At 43.9% G+C, this 17,431-nt stretch overlaps 1 protein-coding gene across 2 annotated transcripts in view; it reads right to left on the bottom strand.

Annotated features, from left to right (window-relative positions):
* Positions 1-17,431, bottom strand: part of LOC133634025 (rhomboid-related protein 3-like) — a 101,893-nt gene that overhangs the window by 78,182 nt on the left and 6,280 nt on the right. The window lies entirely within an intron of this gene.

Here is a 17,431-nt window from a genome sequence, read left to right as displayed (position 1 = left end):
CGTGTGACGTCACGGATTGAACGGAAGTATTGGGACACCATTGTGTCCCAATACAAACAGCGTCCGTTTTTCATTGAAAAATTCTTTAGTATTCTGGACATCTGTGTTGGTGAATCTTTTACAATTTGTTCAATGAACAATGGAGACAGCAAAGAAGAAAGCTGTAGGTGGGATCGGTGTATTAGCGGCTGGCTACAGCAACACAACCAGGAGGACTTTGAGTCGGATAGCAGACGCGCTATCCGACGCTAGCCGCCGACTGCACCGATGATCGGGTGAAGTCCTTCGTCACGCCGTCGATCGTTGGAACGCAGGTGAGCACGGGTCGTGATGAGCAGATGAGGGCTGGCGTAGGTGGAGAGCTAATGTTTTTAGCATAGCTCTGTCGAGGTCCAGGTCCCGTAGCTAAGTTAGCTTCAATGGCGTCGTTAGCAACAGCATTGCTAGGCTTCGCCAGGCTGGACAGCATTAACCGTGTGGTTACAGGTCCAGGGTTTGGTTCGGTGTCTCCTGATAGTAGAAGTAATAGTAGTAATAGTAGTAGGGGCATGTTTCTTCTGTATCTATACGCAGTTAAGCACGATGCTATCACGTTAGCTCCGAAGCTAAAGTGCTTCACAGATGTATTGTTGTGGAGATAAAAGTCACTGTGAATGTCCATTTCGCGTTCTCGACTCTCATTTTCAAGAGAATATAGTATGCGAGGCGGTTTAAAATACAAATCCGTGATCCACAATAGAAAAAGGAGAAGGTGCGGAATCCAATGAGCCCTTGTACCTAAGTTACGGTCTGAGCGAAAAAAGATACACCCTGGCGTCCTGCACTGCACTCTAATCCTTCACTCTCACTTTCCTCATCCACAAATCTTTCATCCTCGCTCAAATTAATGGGGTAATCGTCGCTTTCTCTGTCCGAATCACTCTCGCTGCTGGTGTAAACAATGTGCAGATGTGAGGAGCTCTTCAACCTGTGACGTCACGCTACTTCCGGTACAGGCAAGGCTTTTTTATCAGCGACCAAAAGTTGCGAACTTTATCGTCGATGTTCTCTACTAAATCCTTTCAGTAAAAATATGGCAATATCGCGAAATGATCAAGTATGACACATAGAATGGACCTGCTATCCCCGTTTAAATAAGAACATTTCATTTCAGTAGGCCTTTAAATATGTAGATAATGGGTTTTGCTATGTAAAGCGCTTTGAGTCACGAGAGAAAAACCGCTATGTAAATATAATTAATTTCACCTGGGATATGTTCCCTTGAAAGTACAGTACAGGTGTTGGGAAGCGTTAAGCCTGCCAGAAACCCAGCAGAAGAAGAAACAGAAGCCAAGTAACAATCTCAAAGCCAACGTTAAGTTAAAGTGCCAATGATTGTCACACACACACTAGGTGTGGCGAAATTATTCTTTGCATTTGACCCATCACCCTTGATCACCCCCTGGGAGGTGATGGGAGCAGTGGGCAGCAGCGGTGGCCGCACCCGGGAATCATTTTTGGTGATTTAACCCCCAACTCCAACCCTTGATGCTGAGTGCCAAGCAGGGAGGTAATGGGTACCATTTTTATAGTCTTTGGTATGACTCGGCCGGGGTTTGAACTCACAACCTACCGATCTCAACGTGAGCAGCTTGTACCCGAAAGGAATTCTGTGTTGTTTGGACTCACTTTGGCTACAATAAGGATGGCATATAGTTGTTGAGAGTGGATTAAACAGAGTTTAACCTAAATCAAGGTAAAAAGTTAAATTAATAATAATTGAGCTTTTTTGGAATAAACGCCCAGCACTAGTTTAAAATATTCTTAACATTTTCAAAATTGGGTAATTTCCTATTTCTCAGCTTAGAGCCTACGACAAGAACAAGACAGTTTTCAGCTACAGAGTTGGCTCAGCTGCCTTGGCTTTGCACATCAAAATAGTACTGCTGAAACCCCGCCGCATTGAACACATCTGTCAGAGCAAAACACACTAACAAACTGTGGAAGAGACAGAGGATCTCTTGTGTTTACGTCTCAGCATTTGAGGCTCATTTTATCCCAGGGGACATCGAGGGCAGCAAGAAAACGGATGTCAGCAGCAAAGTGGAGACTGTGGAGTGCAGTGCTGCAGCGTCCAGAGGTGAGGTTGTAAGCTCCCATTAACACGAATGTCATTTCTAGCTGTGCACCTTGAAATGTTCCAATGCCACTGTAATGACATGCTGTCAATCACTGTTAAACCAATAAGCAACAAGCAGAAGTTCTTCAAGTCCAGGGGTGTCCAAACTACAGCCCGCGAGATGTCAATAGTTTAATAAGGAATCTGGCCAGCGGATTGTTTTCAAATTAATTATAGATATCTGATTGGTGCCAATACACCACCTCCATCCTGTAGTCAACGTGAGTAAATTGCAGGTAAACAGCACAGCAATCACTTATATGACCCAATCCAAACAATCTTTCTTAGGCATGGTGCAAAAAAAATGCAACCAACAAAAAAAGTCAAAACACATGGTCACACATAACACAACCTGTTCACTGATCTTTTTAGATATTATAAAAATTGTCCATGAACCAGAAAAAAAATCAAAAATACACCTATATAAATGCATTACAATGCATGATGGGAAAGATGCAAAACACCTTCTCCACACTTATATATATATATACACACACACACACACACACACACACACACACACACACACACACACACACACACACACACACACACACACACACACACACACACACATTTATATATATATATATATATATATATATATATATATATATATATATATATATATATATATATATATATATATATATATATGTATATATATATATATATATATATATATATATATATATATATATATATATATATATATATATATATATATATATATACACACATATACAGTGGGGCAAAAAAGTATTTAGTCAGCCACCCATTGACAATCAATGGGTGGCTGACTAAATACTTTTTTGCCCCACTGTACATATATATATACACACACACACACACATATACACAAAGCGCTTTGAGTCACGAGAGAAAACCGCTATGTAAATATACATATATATATACACACACCTCCTCTCTGAGCTGCCACCTTACCGTGGTAGAGGAGTTTGCGTGTCCCAATGATCCTAGGGGCTTTATGCCCCCTGGTAGGGTCTCCCAAGACAAACTGGTCCTAGGTGAGGGATCAGACAAAGAGCAGCTCGAAGACCTCAATGAAAAATAAAACCTATGGACCCAGATTTCCCTCGCCCGGACGCGGCCCCCATCTGGAGCCAGGCCCGGAGGTGGGGCACGATGGCGAGCGCCTGGTGGCCGGGCCTGTCCCCATGGGGCCCGGCCGGGCACAGCCCGAAGAGGCAACGTGGGTTCCCCCTCCAATGGGCTCCCCACCCATAGCAGGGGTCATAGAGGTCGGGTGCGATGTGAGCTGGGCGGAAGCCGAAGGCAGGGCACTTGGCGGTCCGATCCTCGGCTACAGAAGCTAGCTCTTGGGACGTGGAACGTCACCTCGCTGGGGGGGAAGGAGCCTGAGCTAGTGCGCGAGGTGGAGAAGTTCCGACTAGACATAGTCGGACTCACTTCGACGCACAGCAAGGGCTCTGGAACCAGTTCTCTCGAGAGGGGCTGGACTCTCTTCTACTCTGGCGTTGCCGGCAGTGAGAGGCGACGGGCTGGGGTGGCAATTCTTGTTGCCCCCCGGCTCAGAGCCTGCATGTTGGAGTTCAACCCGGTGGACGAGAGGGTAGCTTCCCTCCGCCTTCGGGTGGGGGACGGGTCCTGACTGTGGTTTGCGCTTACGCGCCAAACCGCAGCTCAGAGTACCCACCCTTTTTGGATTCACTCGAGGGAGTACTTGAGAGTGCTCCCCCGGGTGATTCCCTCGTTCTACTGGGGGACTTCAATGCTCATGTTGGCAGCGACAGTGAAACCTGGAGAGGCGTGATTGGGAAGAATGGCTGCCCGGATCTGAACCCGAGCGGTGTTTTGTTATTGGACTTTTGTGCCCGTCACAGATTGTCCATAACAAACACCATGTTCAAACATAAGGGTGTCCATATGTGCACTTGGCACCAGGACACCCTAGGCCGCAGTTCCATGATCGACTTTGTAGTTGTGTCGTCGGATTTGCGGCCTCATGTTTTGGACACTCGGGTGAAGAGAGGGGCGGAGCTTTCTACCGATCACCACCTGGTGGTGAGTTGGCTGCGATGGTGGGGGAGGATGCCGGACAGACCTGGCAGGCCCAAACGCATTGTGAGGGTTTGCTGGGAACGTCTGGCAGAGTCTCCTGTCAGAGAGAATTTCAATTCCCACCTCCGGAAGAACTTTGAACATGTCACGAGGGAGGTGCTGGACATTGAGTCTGAATGGACCATGTTCCGCACCTCTATTGTCGAGGCGGCTGATTGGAGCTGTGGCCGCAAGGTAGTTGGTGCCTGTCGTGGCGGTAATCCTAGAACCCGTTGGTGGACACAAGCGGTGAGGGATGCCGTCAAGCTGAAGAAGGAGTCCTATCGGGTTCTTTTGGCTCATAAGACTCCTGAGGCAGCGGACAGGTACCGACAGGCCAAGCGGTGTGCGGCTTCGGCGGTCGCGGAGGCAAAAACTCGGACATGGGAGGAGTTCGGGGAAGCCATGGAAAACGACTTCCGGACGGCTTCGAAGCGATTCTGGACCACCATCCGCCGCCTCAGGAAGGGGAAGCAGTGCACTATCAACACCGTGTATGGTGAGGATGGTGTTCTGCTGACCTCGACTGTGGATGTTGTGGATCGGTGGAGGGAATACTTCGAAGACCTCCTCAATCCCACCAACACGTCTTCCTATGAGGAAGTAGTGCCTGGGGAATCTGTGGTGGGCTCTCCTATTTCTGGGGCTGAGGTTGCTGAGGTAGTTAAAAAGCTCCTCGGTGGCAAGGCCCCGGGGGTGGATGAGACCCGCCCAGAGTTCCTTAAGGCTCTGGATGCTGTGGGGCTGTCTTGGTTGACAAGACTCTGCAGCATCGCGTGGACATCGGGGGCGGTACCTCTGGATTGGCAGACCGGGGTGGTGGTTCCTCTCTTTAAGAAGGGGAACCGGAGGGTGTGTTCTAACTATCGTGGGATCACACTCCTCAGCCTTCCCGGTAAGGTCTATTCAGGTGTGCTGGAGAGGAGGCTACGCCGGATAGTCGAACCTCGGATTCAGGAGGAACAGTGTGGTTTTCGTCCTGGTCGTGGAACTGTGGACCAGCTCTATACTCTCGGCAGGGTCCTTGAGGGTGCATGGGAGTTTGCCCAACCAGTCTACATGTGTTTTGTCGACTTGGAGAAGGCATTCGACCGTGTTCCTCGGGAAGTCCTGTGGGGAGTGCTCAGAGAGTATGGGGTATCGGACTGTCTTATTGTGGCGGTCCGTTCCCTGTATGATCAGTGCCAGAGTTTGGTCCGCTTTGCCGGCAGTAAGTCGGACACGTTTCCAGTGAGAGTTGGACTCCGCCAAGGCTGCCCTTTGTCACCGATTCTGTTCATAACTTTTATGGACAGAATTTCTAGGCGCAGTCAAGGCGTTGAGGGGATCTGGTTTGGTGGCTGCAGGATTAGGTCTCTGCTTTTTGCAGATGATGTGGTCCTGATGGCTTCATCTGGCCAGGATCTTCAGCTCTCGCTGGATCGGTTCGCAGCTGAGTGTGAAGCGACTGGGATGAGAATGAGCACCTCCAAGTCCGAATCCATGGTTCTCGCCCGGAAAAGGGTGGAGTGCCATCTCCGGGTTGCGGAGGAGACCCTGCCCCAAGTGGAGGAGTTCAAGTACCTCGGAGTCTTGTTCACGAGTGAGGGAAGAGTGGATCGTGAGATCGTGAGATCGACAGGCGGATCGGTGCGGCGTCTTCAGTAATGCGGACGCTGTATCGATCCGTTGTGGTGAAGAAGGAGCAGAGCCGGAAGGCAAAGCTCTCAATTTACCGGTCGATCTACGTTCCCATCCTCACCTATGGTCATGAGCTTTGGGTTATGACCGAAAGGACAGGATCACGGGTACAAGCGGCCGAAATGAGTTTCCTCCGCCGGGTGGCGGGGCTCTCCCTTAGAGATAGGGTGAGAAGCTCTGCCATCCGGGGGGAGCTCAAAGTAAAGCCGCTGCTCCTCCACATCGAGAGGAGCCAGATGAGGTGGTTCGGGCATCTGGTCAGGATGCCACCCGAACGCCTCCCTAGGGAGGTGTTTAGGGCACGTCCGACCGGTAGGAGGCCACGGGGAAGACCCAGGACACGTTGGGAAGACTATGTCTCCCGGCTAGCCTGGGAACGCCTCGGGATCCCCCGGGAGGAGCTGGACGAAGTGGCTGGGGAGAGGAAAGTCTGGGCTTCCCTGCTTAAGCTGCTGCCCCCGCGACCCGACCTCGGATAAGCGGAAGAAGATGGATGGATGGATGGATGGATGGATATACACACACATATATATATATATATATATATATATATATATATATATATATATATATATATATATATATATATATATACTGTATGTATTTGTATTACATACACACATACTGTATATGTGTATATATATATATATATATATATATATATATATATATATATATATATATATATATATATATATATATCTATACACACACATATATAGTACATATATACATACATAAGTATACATATATACATACATACATAAGTATACATATACTTATATATGTATACATATATACATACATACATATATACATACATGTATACATTAGGGTTGTATGGTATACCGTTACTAATAAAGTACCGCAATACTAATTGATTGAAATCAGTACTATACTGCCTTTGAAAAGTACCGGTACCGTTCTTTCATCTGAATGCCGCTGTGTGGCGGTGACTACAGAGCCGAGGCGCATGATATTGAGTGTGTCAAAACGCACACACAAAGTGCATACAAGCAATAACATCTTGGAGAGGAAGAATGGCAAAAAACGACAATTCTACTTTTTAATACAGAGGATGCGTGAAGCGCAATATGGAAGTATTTGGGCTTCAAAACCAACGATAAAGATGACGCTATAAACAAGGAAGCGCCGCGCTTCAATTGTTGCTTTAAAACACGCCTCGCCAAATATGGCGATTTGTATTACCACCTTTGCTTCAAACTTAGGTCAACATTTATATAATAAGCATTCAGATGTGCACAATGAGTTATAAAATAGTGACAGGTAATAATGTAGTTGTTACAACTGCCCTTCTGTTCTGCTACGGTGCAGACCGTAGTAGAGGAGCATAGGGCAGACGTTCCCTTCAGGGTATATGTTTTCGTCGGAGGGTAACACCCTTCACTTTACCCTCCAATGGCTCTGTTAAGCTCCGCTTTCGGGTCAGAATTTGAGGCCGCCGATTCGTGACAGTCTGGTTGCTTTACTATTAGTTTTGCAGGACACAACCGGACCCATTCATCCTTCTACTGCCCAGTGCATGCCATTAACGTGGACCCCGACTTAAACAAGTTGAAAAACTTATTCGGGTGTTACCATTTGGTGGTCAATTGTACGGAATATGTACTGTACTGTGCAATTTACTAATAAAAGTTTCAATCAATCAATCAATGCGCTACCTCTCTCTCTTTACTCGCCAACTCACTCACTGACGTCACTGAGACAACACGTTGCCATTCTCGAAAACACACATACACTACTCTCTTAAATTAACCAGCTACGCTGCTGTGCACATGTAGACACATAATATTTAGATACATAGACACTAACACAGCTGCTTGGATTGATGCCAAATATTAGCGGAGTTAAGACCCATCTAACATCAACTAATGCAAGTGAAATGACTACATTATGTAACAAATTGCTACAATTTGTGTTTTATCTTTAACAAATGTGTGTTTTACCTGCTACTTGGCTTATCTGGGTACATTTATCTTTTGCAATTTGTTTAATGAACAATGGAGACTGCAAAGAAGAAAGCTGTAGGTGGGATCGGTGTATTAGCGGCTGGCTGCAGCAACACAACCAGGAGGACTTTGAGGATAGCAGACGCGCTATCCAACGCTAGCCGCCGACCGCATCGATGATCGGGTGAAGTCCTTCGTCGCGCCGTCGATCGCTGGAACGCAGGTGAGCACGGGTGTTGATGAGCAGATGAGGGCTGGCATAGGTGGAGCGCTAATGTTTTTATCATAGCTCTGACGAGGTCCCGTAGCTAAGTGAGCTTCAATGGCGTCGTTAGCAACAGCATTGCTAGGCTTCGACAGGCGGCACAGCATTAACCGTGTAGTTACAGGTCCAGTGTTTGGTTCGGTGTCTCCTGATAGTAGTATTGTTGATCTGCTGTCTATCCTTCCAGTCAGGGGCTTATTTCTTTTGTTTCTATCTGCATTTAAGCACGATGCTATCACGTTAGCTCCGTAGCTAAAGTGCTTCACCGATGTATTGTCGTGGAGATAAGAGTCACTGTGAATGTCCATTTCGCGTTCTCGACTCTCATTTTCAAGAGGATATAGTATCCGAGGTGGTTTAAAATACAAATCCGTGATCCACAATAGAAAAAGGAGAAAGTGTGGAATCCAATTAACCCTTGTACCTAAGTTACGGTCAGAGCGAAAAAAGATACGTCCTGCACTGCACTCTAGTCCTTCAGTCTCACATTCCTCATTCACGAATCTTTCATCCTCGCTCAAATTATTGGGGTAATCGTCGCTTTCTCGGTCCGAATCGCTCTCGCTGCTGGTGTAAACAATGGGGAAATGTGAGAAGCCCTTCAACCTGCGACGTCACGCTACTTCCGGTACAGGCAAGGCTTTTTTTTATCAGCGACAAAAAGTTGCGAACTTTATCGTCGATGTTCTCTACTAAATCCTTTCAGCAAAAATATGGCAATATCGCGAAATGATCAAGTATGACACATGGAATGGATCTTCTATCCCCGTTTAAATAAAAAAAAATCATTTCAGTAGGCCTTTAATACTATAGTTAATACCTGATGTGTTTAAATGTGTATTCACTTTTTTTTTCCTATTTAAAAAATATATGGATCATAGCAAATCATGCAAAGACATCATATCGACAACGCTCTCACCGCCACAGGTATTTTGGCAATTTAGGGGAAACCCTGACATTAACAAAACAAAAATGTCTTACATTACCACAATGCTTTGTCAGAGATGTTTTGTAATGCTATCCTGTGGTATTTGCACCTAAATAAATGCTAGTAAATCAGTTGAGGAATATAGGGACTTTATAACATGTTCCGGTCGAGTCCTCAATTCCAGAATGGTTAGCAGGCTGAATATTACATTTATTTATTAATTAATAGAGAAGGTTAAGACATCGCCATGCAGCAATATGAAGACCATTAACTTGTACAACATGTAATGTACAGAATATCAGAAGCATTTATTCAGGTAGAAATATCACTGATTACAGCTGGGCTAGTGAGAAATAAGATAAGAAAGAAAACAAAATAGCAGACTCTCGCATACTCATCCACTCACATGTACACAGTGTTGATGAGAGGAGTCACCACTCGCTTGCATTACACACTGGCAACAGATGTGTAGCTATAACCTAATGGAAGGTGTTATAGTTCAAGCAAGTAATGCCTCAGCCAGCTGTCTTTGATACCCAAAACAAACCCACTTATATGCAGCGAGAGCTTTCAAGCTCTCTGCCGGCACTTTTTCAATTACATGGCAGAGTTTTAACTGTAAAGCCAACGACAGCTAAACACGTCGTCTTTTTCCGACATAACGATCAACAGGCGTGTCAGCTATTTTTACCCCAACATAAAAGTGGGAACCGTTTTTACACTCCGCCAGCTGGAACGCTGCCTTTCAATAAGACAATCTATTTAGAGCCCAGAAAGCAGCAGCAGCAGAAAACAATGAGTTCGGATGAATATCTTTAAATTAAAAAATGCTGTGGGATATTTTTTTTTTAATAGAGCATCGCGGGTGCCGAGCGGCTTTTCTGAACGGTTTGTGATCTGCAGAACTCGGTTGCTGTCAATCATTCTGGGAATGTTGGATGAGCAGGTCAGCAGAGTGTGACCCTGCCATCTGTGCACAAGTGGATGGCAATTATGCTGAGAAGCATATCAGCATGCAATATATAATATGGAAGAAGAGGAACATATTCATTGGGAAGAAAGGGGAAATATGAAACCGTTCAACTACAGTCCTTCAGGTGGTGGTAGTGCACATTAAAATGTGGATGTCAACTGCCCCACAAATGTTTTGTTAATTATTTTGAGTTTGTAAATCTGGTTTTGCACAACTTGGCCCCAATGCAAGGAGACATTTGGGGAATCAAAGAGTAAGTATCAAATTCAAAGCATTGTAGAATTATTACCTAACCCTAAGGTTACTGTTGGTTTTTCGTTTTTTTCTGTTCGTCAGTTGGTCGGTTAGCAACATAAGTCAAAGTCGGAAAGGTGAATTTTCATGAAATTTTAAGAAAATATTTCAAATTAAATGACGAAAAACTTAATAGATCTTGGTCCTGATCTAAATCATTTTTCTGATGACCTTACGTTTACGTTACGACCCTCCACTTCTCTGTGTGTGTATGCTTGCGGCCCCGCAGAGACATAGACAGTGGATGACTAACTAGAGTGTTAGGCCCAGTTTACACCAATAAGGTTATCCAGGGTAAATCACACCTAACCTTATCTGTGTCCACACACAACAATGCCACCGTTTAAGACCCCCTCCGTCCGCCGGCGCAACGCGACCTAGTACGCGTGCGCGGAAAATGCGCACGTCATAGTCACATCCAGTGTTGCTTTGTGTGCAAGTTCTTAAATGTAACTTATCTGAACAATATCCAGTGTTGTGGTATTTCAATTAACTGGAATCCAGTGTGCTGTGGGACCCTATTGTAGTGAATCCCACCTGAGCCATCATGAATTAATCAAATCTTTATTAGACACATAAACAATATGATAAAGAACATTTTACAACAATCAATCTAGGGATCTAGATATCTGGTCAGGACACTCCTCACTCGTTTGCCTTTACCTTCATTGTCCATTGGTTTTTGGTGACTTTATATACTCTGGACCTAGACGTTGAGTCCGCGACATACATGGCGGACAATAACTGATACAGTCTGCTTTGCCTGTCCAAAAGCATTCGCCATTTTCCGTAGTTAGTCTTCCTTCGACGGCCAGGTAATACAAAGCACACGCTACCTTTTTGATCACATCCACGGGAGCTCGCATTCTCGTTGACTCTCCTTCGACAAATGGACAAAGTTTTTCGCTAAGTAGAATCACAGCTGACCTGGACATTGGAAAGTTCTCTTGACGTCTGAGAAGTGTTGTATCCGAAATAGCTGCAATCGCTTTCTCTTAAAGGCCTACTGAAATGATTTTTTTTTGTTTAAACGGGAATAGCAGATCCATTCTATGTGTCATACTTGATCATTTCGCGATATTGCCATATTTTTGCTGAAAGGATTTAGTAGAGAAAATCGACGATAAAGTTCGCAACTTTTGCTCGCTGATAAAAAAAAAGCCTTGCCTGTACCGGAAGTAGCGTGACGTCACAGGAGCTAGTATTCCTCACAATTCCCCATTGTTTACAATGGAGCGAGAGAGATTCGGACCGAGAAAGTGACGATTACCCCATTAATTTGAGCGAGGATGAAAGATTCGTAGATGAGGAACGTTACAGTGAAGGACTTGAGAGGCAGTGATGGACGTATCTTTTTTCGTTCTGACCGTAACTTAGGTACAAGCTGGCTCATTGGATTCCACACTCTCTCCTTTTTCTATTGTGGATCACGGATTTGTATTTTAAACCACCTCGGATACTATATCCTCTTGAAAATGAGAGTCGAGAACGCGAAATGGACATTTAAAGTGACTTTTATCTCCAAGACAATACATCGGTGACACACTTAGCTACTGAGCTAACGTGATAGCATCGTTCTCAAATGAAGATAGAAACAAAATAAATAAACCCCTGACTGGAAGGATAGACAGAAGACCAACAATACTATTAAACCATGTACATGTAACTACACGGTTAAAAATTCTCAGCCTGGTAAGGCTTAAAAATGCTGTTGCTAACGACGCTAAGGCTAATTTAGCAACTTAGCAACCGGACCTCACAGAACTATGATAAAACATTAGCGCTCCACCTACGCCAGCCAGCCCTCATCTTCCCATCATCAGCCGTGCTCACCTGCATTCCAGCGATCAACGGTGCGACGAAGGACTTCATCCGTGGGTTTGGCGGCAAGCATCGGCTAGGCGTAGTAAGTAGTCCTTGTTGTGTTGCTGTAAGTATTGTACTTAGCCGCTAAGACACCGATCGATCCCACCTACAACGTTCTTCTTTGCAGCCTCCATTGTTCATTAAACAAATTGCAAAAGATTCACCAACACAGATGTCCAGAATACTGTGGAATTTTGTCAAAGAAAACAAGAGGCTTTTCTATCGGGTCCGACGGAGTCCAACCACTTCCGTTGCTTTTGTGACGTCACGCGCATAAATCATATCCAAAGGAGTTTTTCAACCGGAAGTGTGGCGGGAATTTTAAAATTGCACTTTATAAGTTAACCCGGCCGTATTGGCATGTGTTGCAATGTTAAGATTTCATCATTGATATATAAACTATCAGACTGCGTGTTTGGTAGTAGTGGGTTTCAGTAGGCCTTTAAAGTATTCATGTGTTAATTCCACAAGCGTCTGTACATGTAGAAGAATGAGAAACACGGGCATGTCTGGATGACTCGCCTCCATCTTTCTAATGGTTAGCTCCGAGTTACCAAACCGCTTTATTATGAAGCTGGCTGTGGTGTGTTCTTTCTGACGTCACTTCCTGTGTGGGGCGCGGTTCTGGCGTCACTTTCTCTCCGAACTCAGTTTGTAAACGATCAATAAGTGCATACAAAGCTAAGTGCCGGAGATTCAAGAAATACACGGCGCACTTAGCCGTGTAAAAATTTGTCCGAGGAGGGGAACCTTAAAGGCCTACTGAAATGAATTGTTTTTTATTTAAACGGGAATAGCAGATCCATTCTATGTGTCATACTTGATCATTTCGCGATATTGCCATATTTTTGCTGAAAGGATTTAGTAGAGAAAATCGACGATAAAGTTCGCAACTTTTGCTCGCTGATAAAAAAAGCCTTGCCTGTACCGGAAGTAGCGTGACGTCACAGGAGCTAGTATTCCTCACAATTCCCCATTGTTTACAATGGAGCGAGAGATTCGGAGCGACAAAGCGACGATTACCCCATTAATTTGAGCGAGGATGAAAGATTCGTAGATGAGGAACGTTACAGTGAAGGACTTGAGAGGCAGTGATGGACGAATATTTTTTCGCTCTGACCGTAACTTAGGTACAAGCTGGCTCATTGGATTCCACACTCTCTCCTTTTTCTATTGTGGATCACGGATTTGTATTTTAAACCACCTCGGATACTATATCCTCTTGAAAATGAGAGTCGAGCACGCGAAATGGACATTTAAAGTGACTTTTATCTCCACGACAATACTTTGGTGACACACTTAGCTACTGAGCTAACGTGATAGCATCGTTCTCAAATGAAGATAGAAACAAAAGAAATAAACCCCTGACTGGAAGGATAGACAGAAGATCAACAATACTATTAAACCATGTATATGTAACTACACGGTTAAAAATTCTCAGCCTGGTAAGGCTTAACAATGCTGTTGCTAACGACGCTAAGGCTAATTTAGCAACTTAGCAACCGGACCTCACAGAACTATGATAAAAACATTAGCGCTCCACCTACGCCAGCCAGCCCTCATCTGCTCATCAACAGCCGTGCTCACCTGCATTCCAGCGATCGACGGCGCGACAAAGGTCTTCATCCGTGGGTTTGGCGGCAAGCATCGGCTAGGCGTAGTAAGTAGTCCTTATTGTGTTGCTGTAAGTATTGTACTGAGCCGCTAATACACCGATCGATCCCACCTACAACGTTCTTCTTTGCAGCCTCCATTGTTCATTAAACAAATTGCAAAAGATTCACCAACACAGATGTCCAGAATACTGTGGAATTTTGTCGAAGAAAACAAGAGGTTTTTATATCGGGTCAGATGGGGTACAACCACTTCCGTGGATTTTGTGACGTCACGCGCATAAATCATATCCAAAGGAGTTTTTGAACCGGAAGTGTGGCGGGAATTTTAAAATTGCACTTTATAAGTTAACCCGGCCGTATTGGCATGTGTTTCAATGTTAAGATTTCATCATTGATATATAAACTATCAGACTGCGTGGTCGGTAGTAGTGGGTTTCAGTAGGCCTTTAAACGCTGGTTTAGTGTGGCTGAAACGGGGCTTATGCTAAATAATCATTTGTTTAAGGGGTTAAACGACTTAGTGTAGACATGGCCTTAAACTCTGTGTCTTTCATTCCGCTATTGATAAATCACGTTACGAGCCTTGACTTCTGTGTGTGTATGCTAGCGGCCCCGCCGCCCCCCACAGGGACAGACAGTGGATGATTTATTCCCCCCATTCACATGGATTTCTTTAATTCTGCTATAGATAGCTCAAAAAGTTATGGGCGGATTTTGAATAAACTTTCACGAAATGTCAGAAGTTGGATAAAGAGCAAATGATTGCATTTTATGGGCAATCTGGATTACAGTCTGGATTCAGGACTTCTTTATTGGGGGATAGCGAAGGTCTGCGCTCCCCGATTGATTTTTTAGTAGATTTTGTACTGGGGGTAACTGTTCCATTGCAAATTAAGAGGAAAACTTAACATTGTTGTATGTTTTTAATGTTTGCTAGTCCATTTGTTTCTTAGCAGAGTACTTTGAGGTGTAAAAAAATGTGTGAAATGGTTTATGGACTGATTAGATGAACAAAACGTCACCATTTGCATTTTGAGACGGGGGCGGGGGGTGGCGTATCTTGAGTGGCAATTATTATTACTATTGTTATTCAATTATTTTCCGCTCCACAACCATTTAGTGGATTACACTATGAGAACTGAAGATAGATTTTGCACTTTGACAATCGATAAGTATACTAAAAAAAATATTTAAAAAAATCATTTGGACCCACTGTAATTACCATCTCCAGTCACAAGTCTTCACATTCAAAGGCTTTTCTGCATCATGCAAGAAAAAGCCATTTCATAAAGATATGCAGCCATGTGAAAGTGTTTAATCACTAAGCTTGTGTGGGTGCATGCCTGGGGCATTTCCAACACTGTGGGGTGGCTGTCGACACAAAGGCAACTGTGGCACACACACACACACACACACACACAGACACACACACGCAGAGGGCTTTTATTCTCTCTGTCAAATAACACACAATAACACTAAATTATTATGCTGAAGTAGGACCCACCTGGATGATAAAAAAACGTCTTACGTTCACACAGAGAACTTCCACACTGGCTTCAAAAACTCTGGGGCATTCCCATAGCTTCAATGTAGGTGTCTCTGAGTCAGTAATTTGTACAAGATCACTTGCAGTATCAAGTCGCAAATGGGATCTGTAAGAGATTCCCCCCTGGGGAGAGCAAAACAGATTCACACAGTGGTGTGATCTAAACAAGCTTGATACGGTTTATCAGCTAAATCCTGAATGTGCATCATGGTCTATCTTCAAATCCCCGGAAATCCCTACCAAAACAACACTTTAGTGAGGTTAAAATAGGTCGGCAGAGATTAGCCAGGCCACAACAGAGTTCCTGTTTGTTCGTTTTTTGTACAGTATCTCACAAAAATTGAGTGCACTCTGTTAAGTCTTCTCAAGGGACAATCCTATAGAAAAGACACTTGGATATAATTTTGAGTAGGCAGTGTACAGCTTGTGTAGCAGTAGAGGTTTATTATCTATTGAAAATAAACCTCTGCACACACGTTATTATTGTCTTAATAGCTGGCGAGTGAATTCCAAGATAATTGTGTCTTGCCTCCAGTCCAGCATGGTGGTGGTGGTGTCATGTGGGCTGCATGACATGCGGTTCATTACGGGATAAACTAATCTAAGATATACTGTGACATTTTGAAGAAGTGCACCAGCCCCTCCCTGGGGAAGCCCGGCTCCTTTCCAAAGTCATTTTGTGAAATACTGTATCAATATTGCAGTTTTTCTGGCTGGTTCATCCGCACATTACTTCATAAGACATTACGTCTGCCTGTGTTCGGCTCATGTTCAAATGTCCTACATGCAAAGCAATGCACACACTGAGCAACAAAATCCTCCTCTGGAACCAGTGGTCTGAAACCCAGATATTGATGGCAGCACGTATAGGGTCAGTAAAAATATATTACAATATATATATATGTGTTGAACTGCTCAAAATAAAGAATATTGTCACAACTAAACATAGAATTCTGTCTTGCCCTCGGAATGTGTTCTGTATTTAGCAACAAAGGACAAGTCTGCAAATTACGGGTGTCCCGATACGATACTGATATTGGAGCCTTGAGTGTTGGCCGATAGCTATATTAATTCGATACAATCAGCATAAATCATAGAACATACTTTATCATTTTATTGAGTGGAAAGTAAGAAAAGATTTAATCAAGCGAAATTACTCAGAGAAGAATGGTAGGTATGAAAACATATGCTTCTGAAGTAGGGTTAATTTGTGTTTTGGCAACACACAGTGGTCACAATAATTCATTAAGATAAGGGCCTGACGCAGTAAGTTGAATGATGCGGACACGTTTGTTACTGGATATTTTTACTACGCTTCTGCCTTGGAGACTTTGTATCTATAAGTAATATGCAACTAAAATTATTTGATAATTGTTAATATTGACAAATGTGCTGTTTTAGACTGCACTATTGTTCCAACAAGGACACTTATTAAGTAATATAGCTTGTGTGCTTGGCTATTGTGTAGCTAAAAGCTCCTAGTAGCCCATAGCCTAGCGTGTTTACCTTTTGTAAAAGACTTCACTTGCTACGTTTCCATGCACTAAATTAGTCTGATTTCTCAAATAGTTCGTTTTTTTTGTGTCTTATTAAGTCCAAGTGTCCATGCACACATTCAAATACGACTATTGGTCATACACCATGTGCCTCCCGAACACTTAGGGGCGCTTATTTCATTTTAGCGCGGAGAACTGAATTCCTTTTCCGGTTGACCTATGAAGTATTTGGGGATCCTTACAACTTGTTTTAAGTGATGTCTGCTGTAATATTGGCACAGATTAGAAATATTACATATCTAATGGCTATGCTGATGTGAGATAGCAGACAGCATCAAAAAAGTATCTTGGATTGTGCTACAAACATGGCGCTACTACCAAGAATGTATCGGGTCGGATGCAAAGAAAGGCGACGGAAGAGTTTTTTCGAAGGAATTTTCGGATGAAAATCGTGGAAACAAAAATTTTGAATGTCTCAAATTTCATTCATAACGTTCTGTGGATTGATGGAGGGAGTTTTAAATCCGAAAGAAAAGACCGTTCGTGCCCTGACAGAT

Source organism: Entelurus aequoreus, linkage group LG18 (assembly GCF_033978785.1).
Source record: "Entelurus aequoreus isolate RoL-2023_Sb linkage group LG18, RoL_Eaeq_v1.1, whole genome shotgun sequence".
Classification (NCBI taxonomy): domain Eukaryota; kingdom Metazoa; phylum Chordata; class Actinopteri; order Syngnathiformes; family Syngnathidae; genus Entelurus; species Entelurus aequoreus.
Note: the sequence above shows the minus strand (reverse complement) of the source record. Positions and strands in the feature narration are given on the sequence as shown.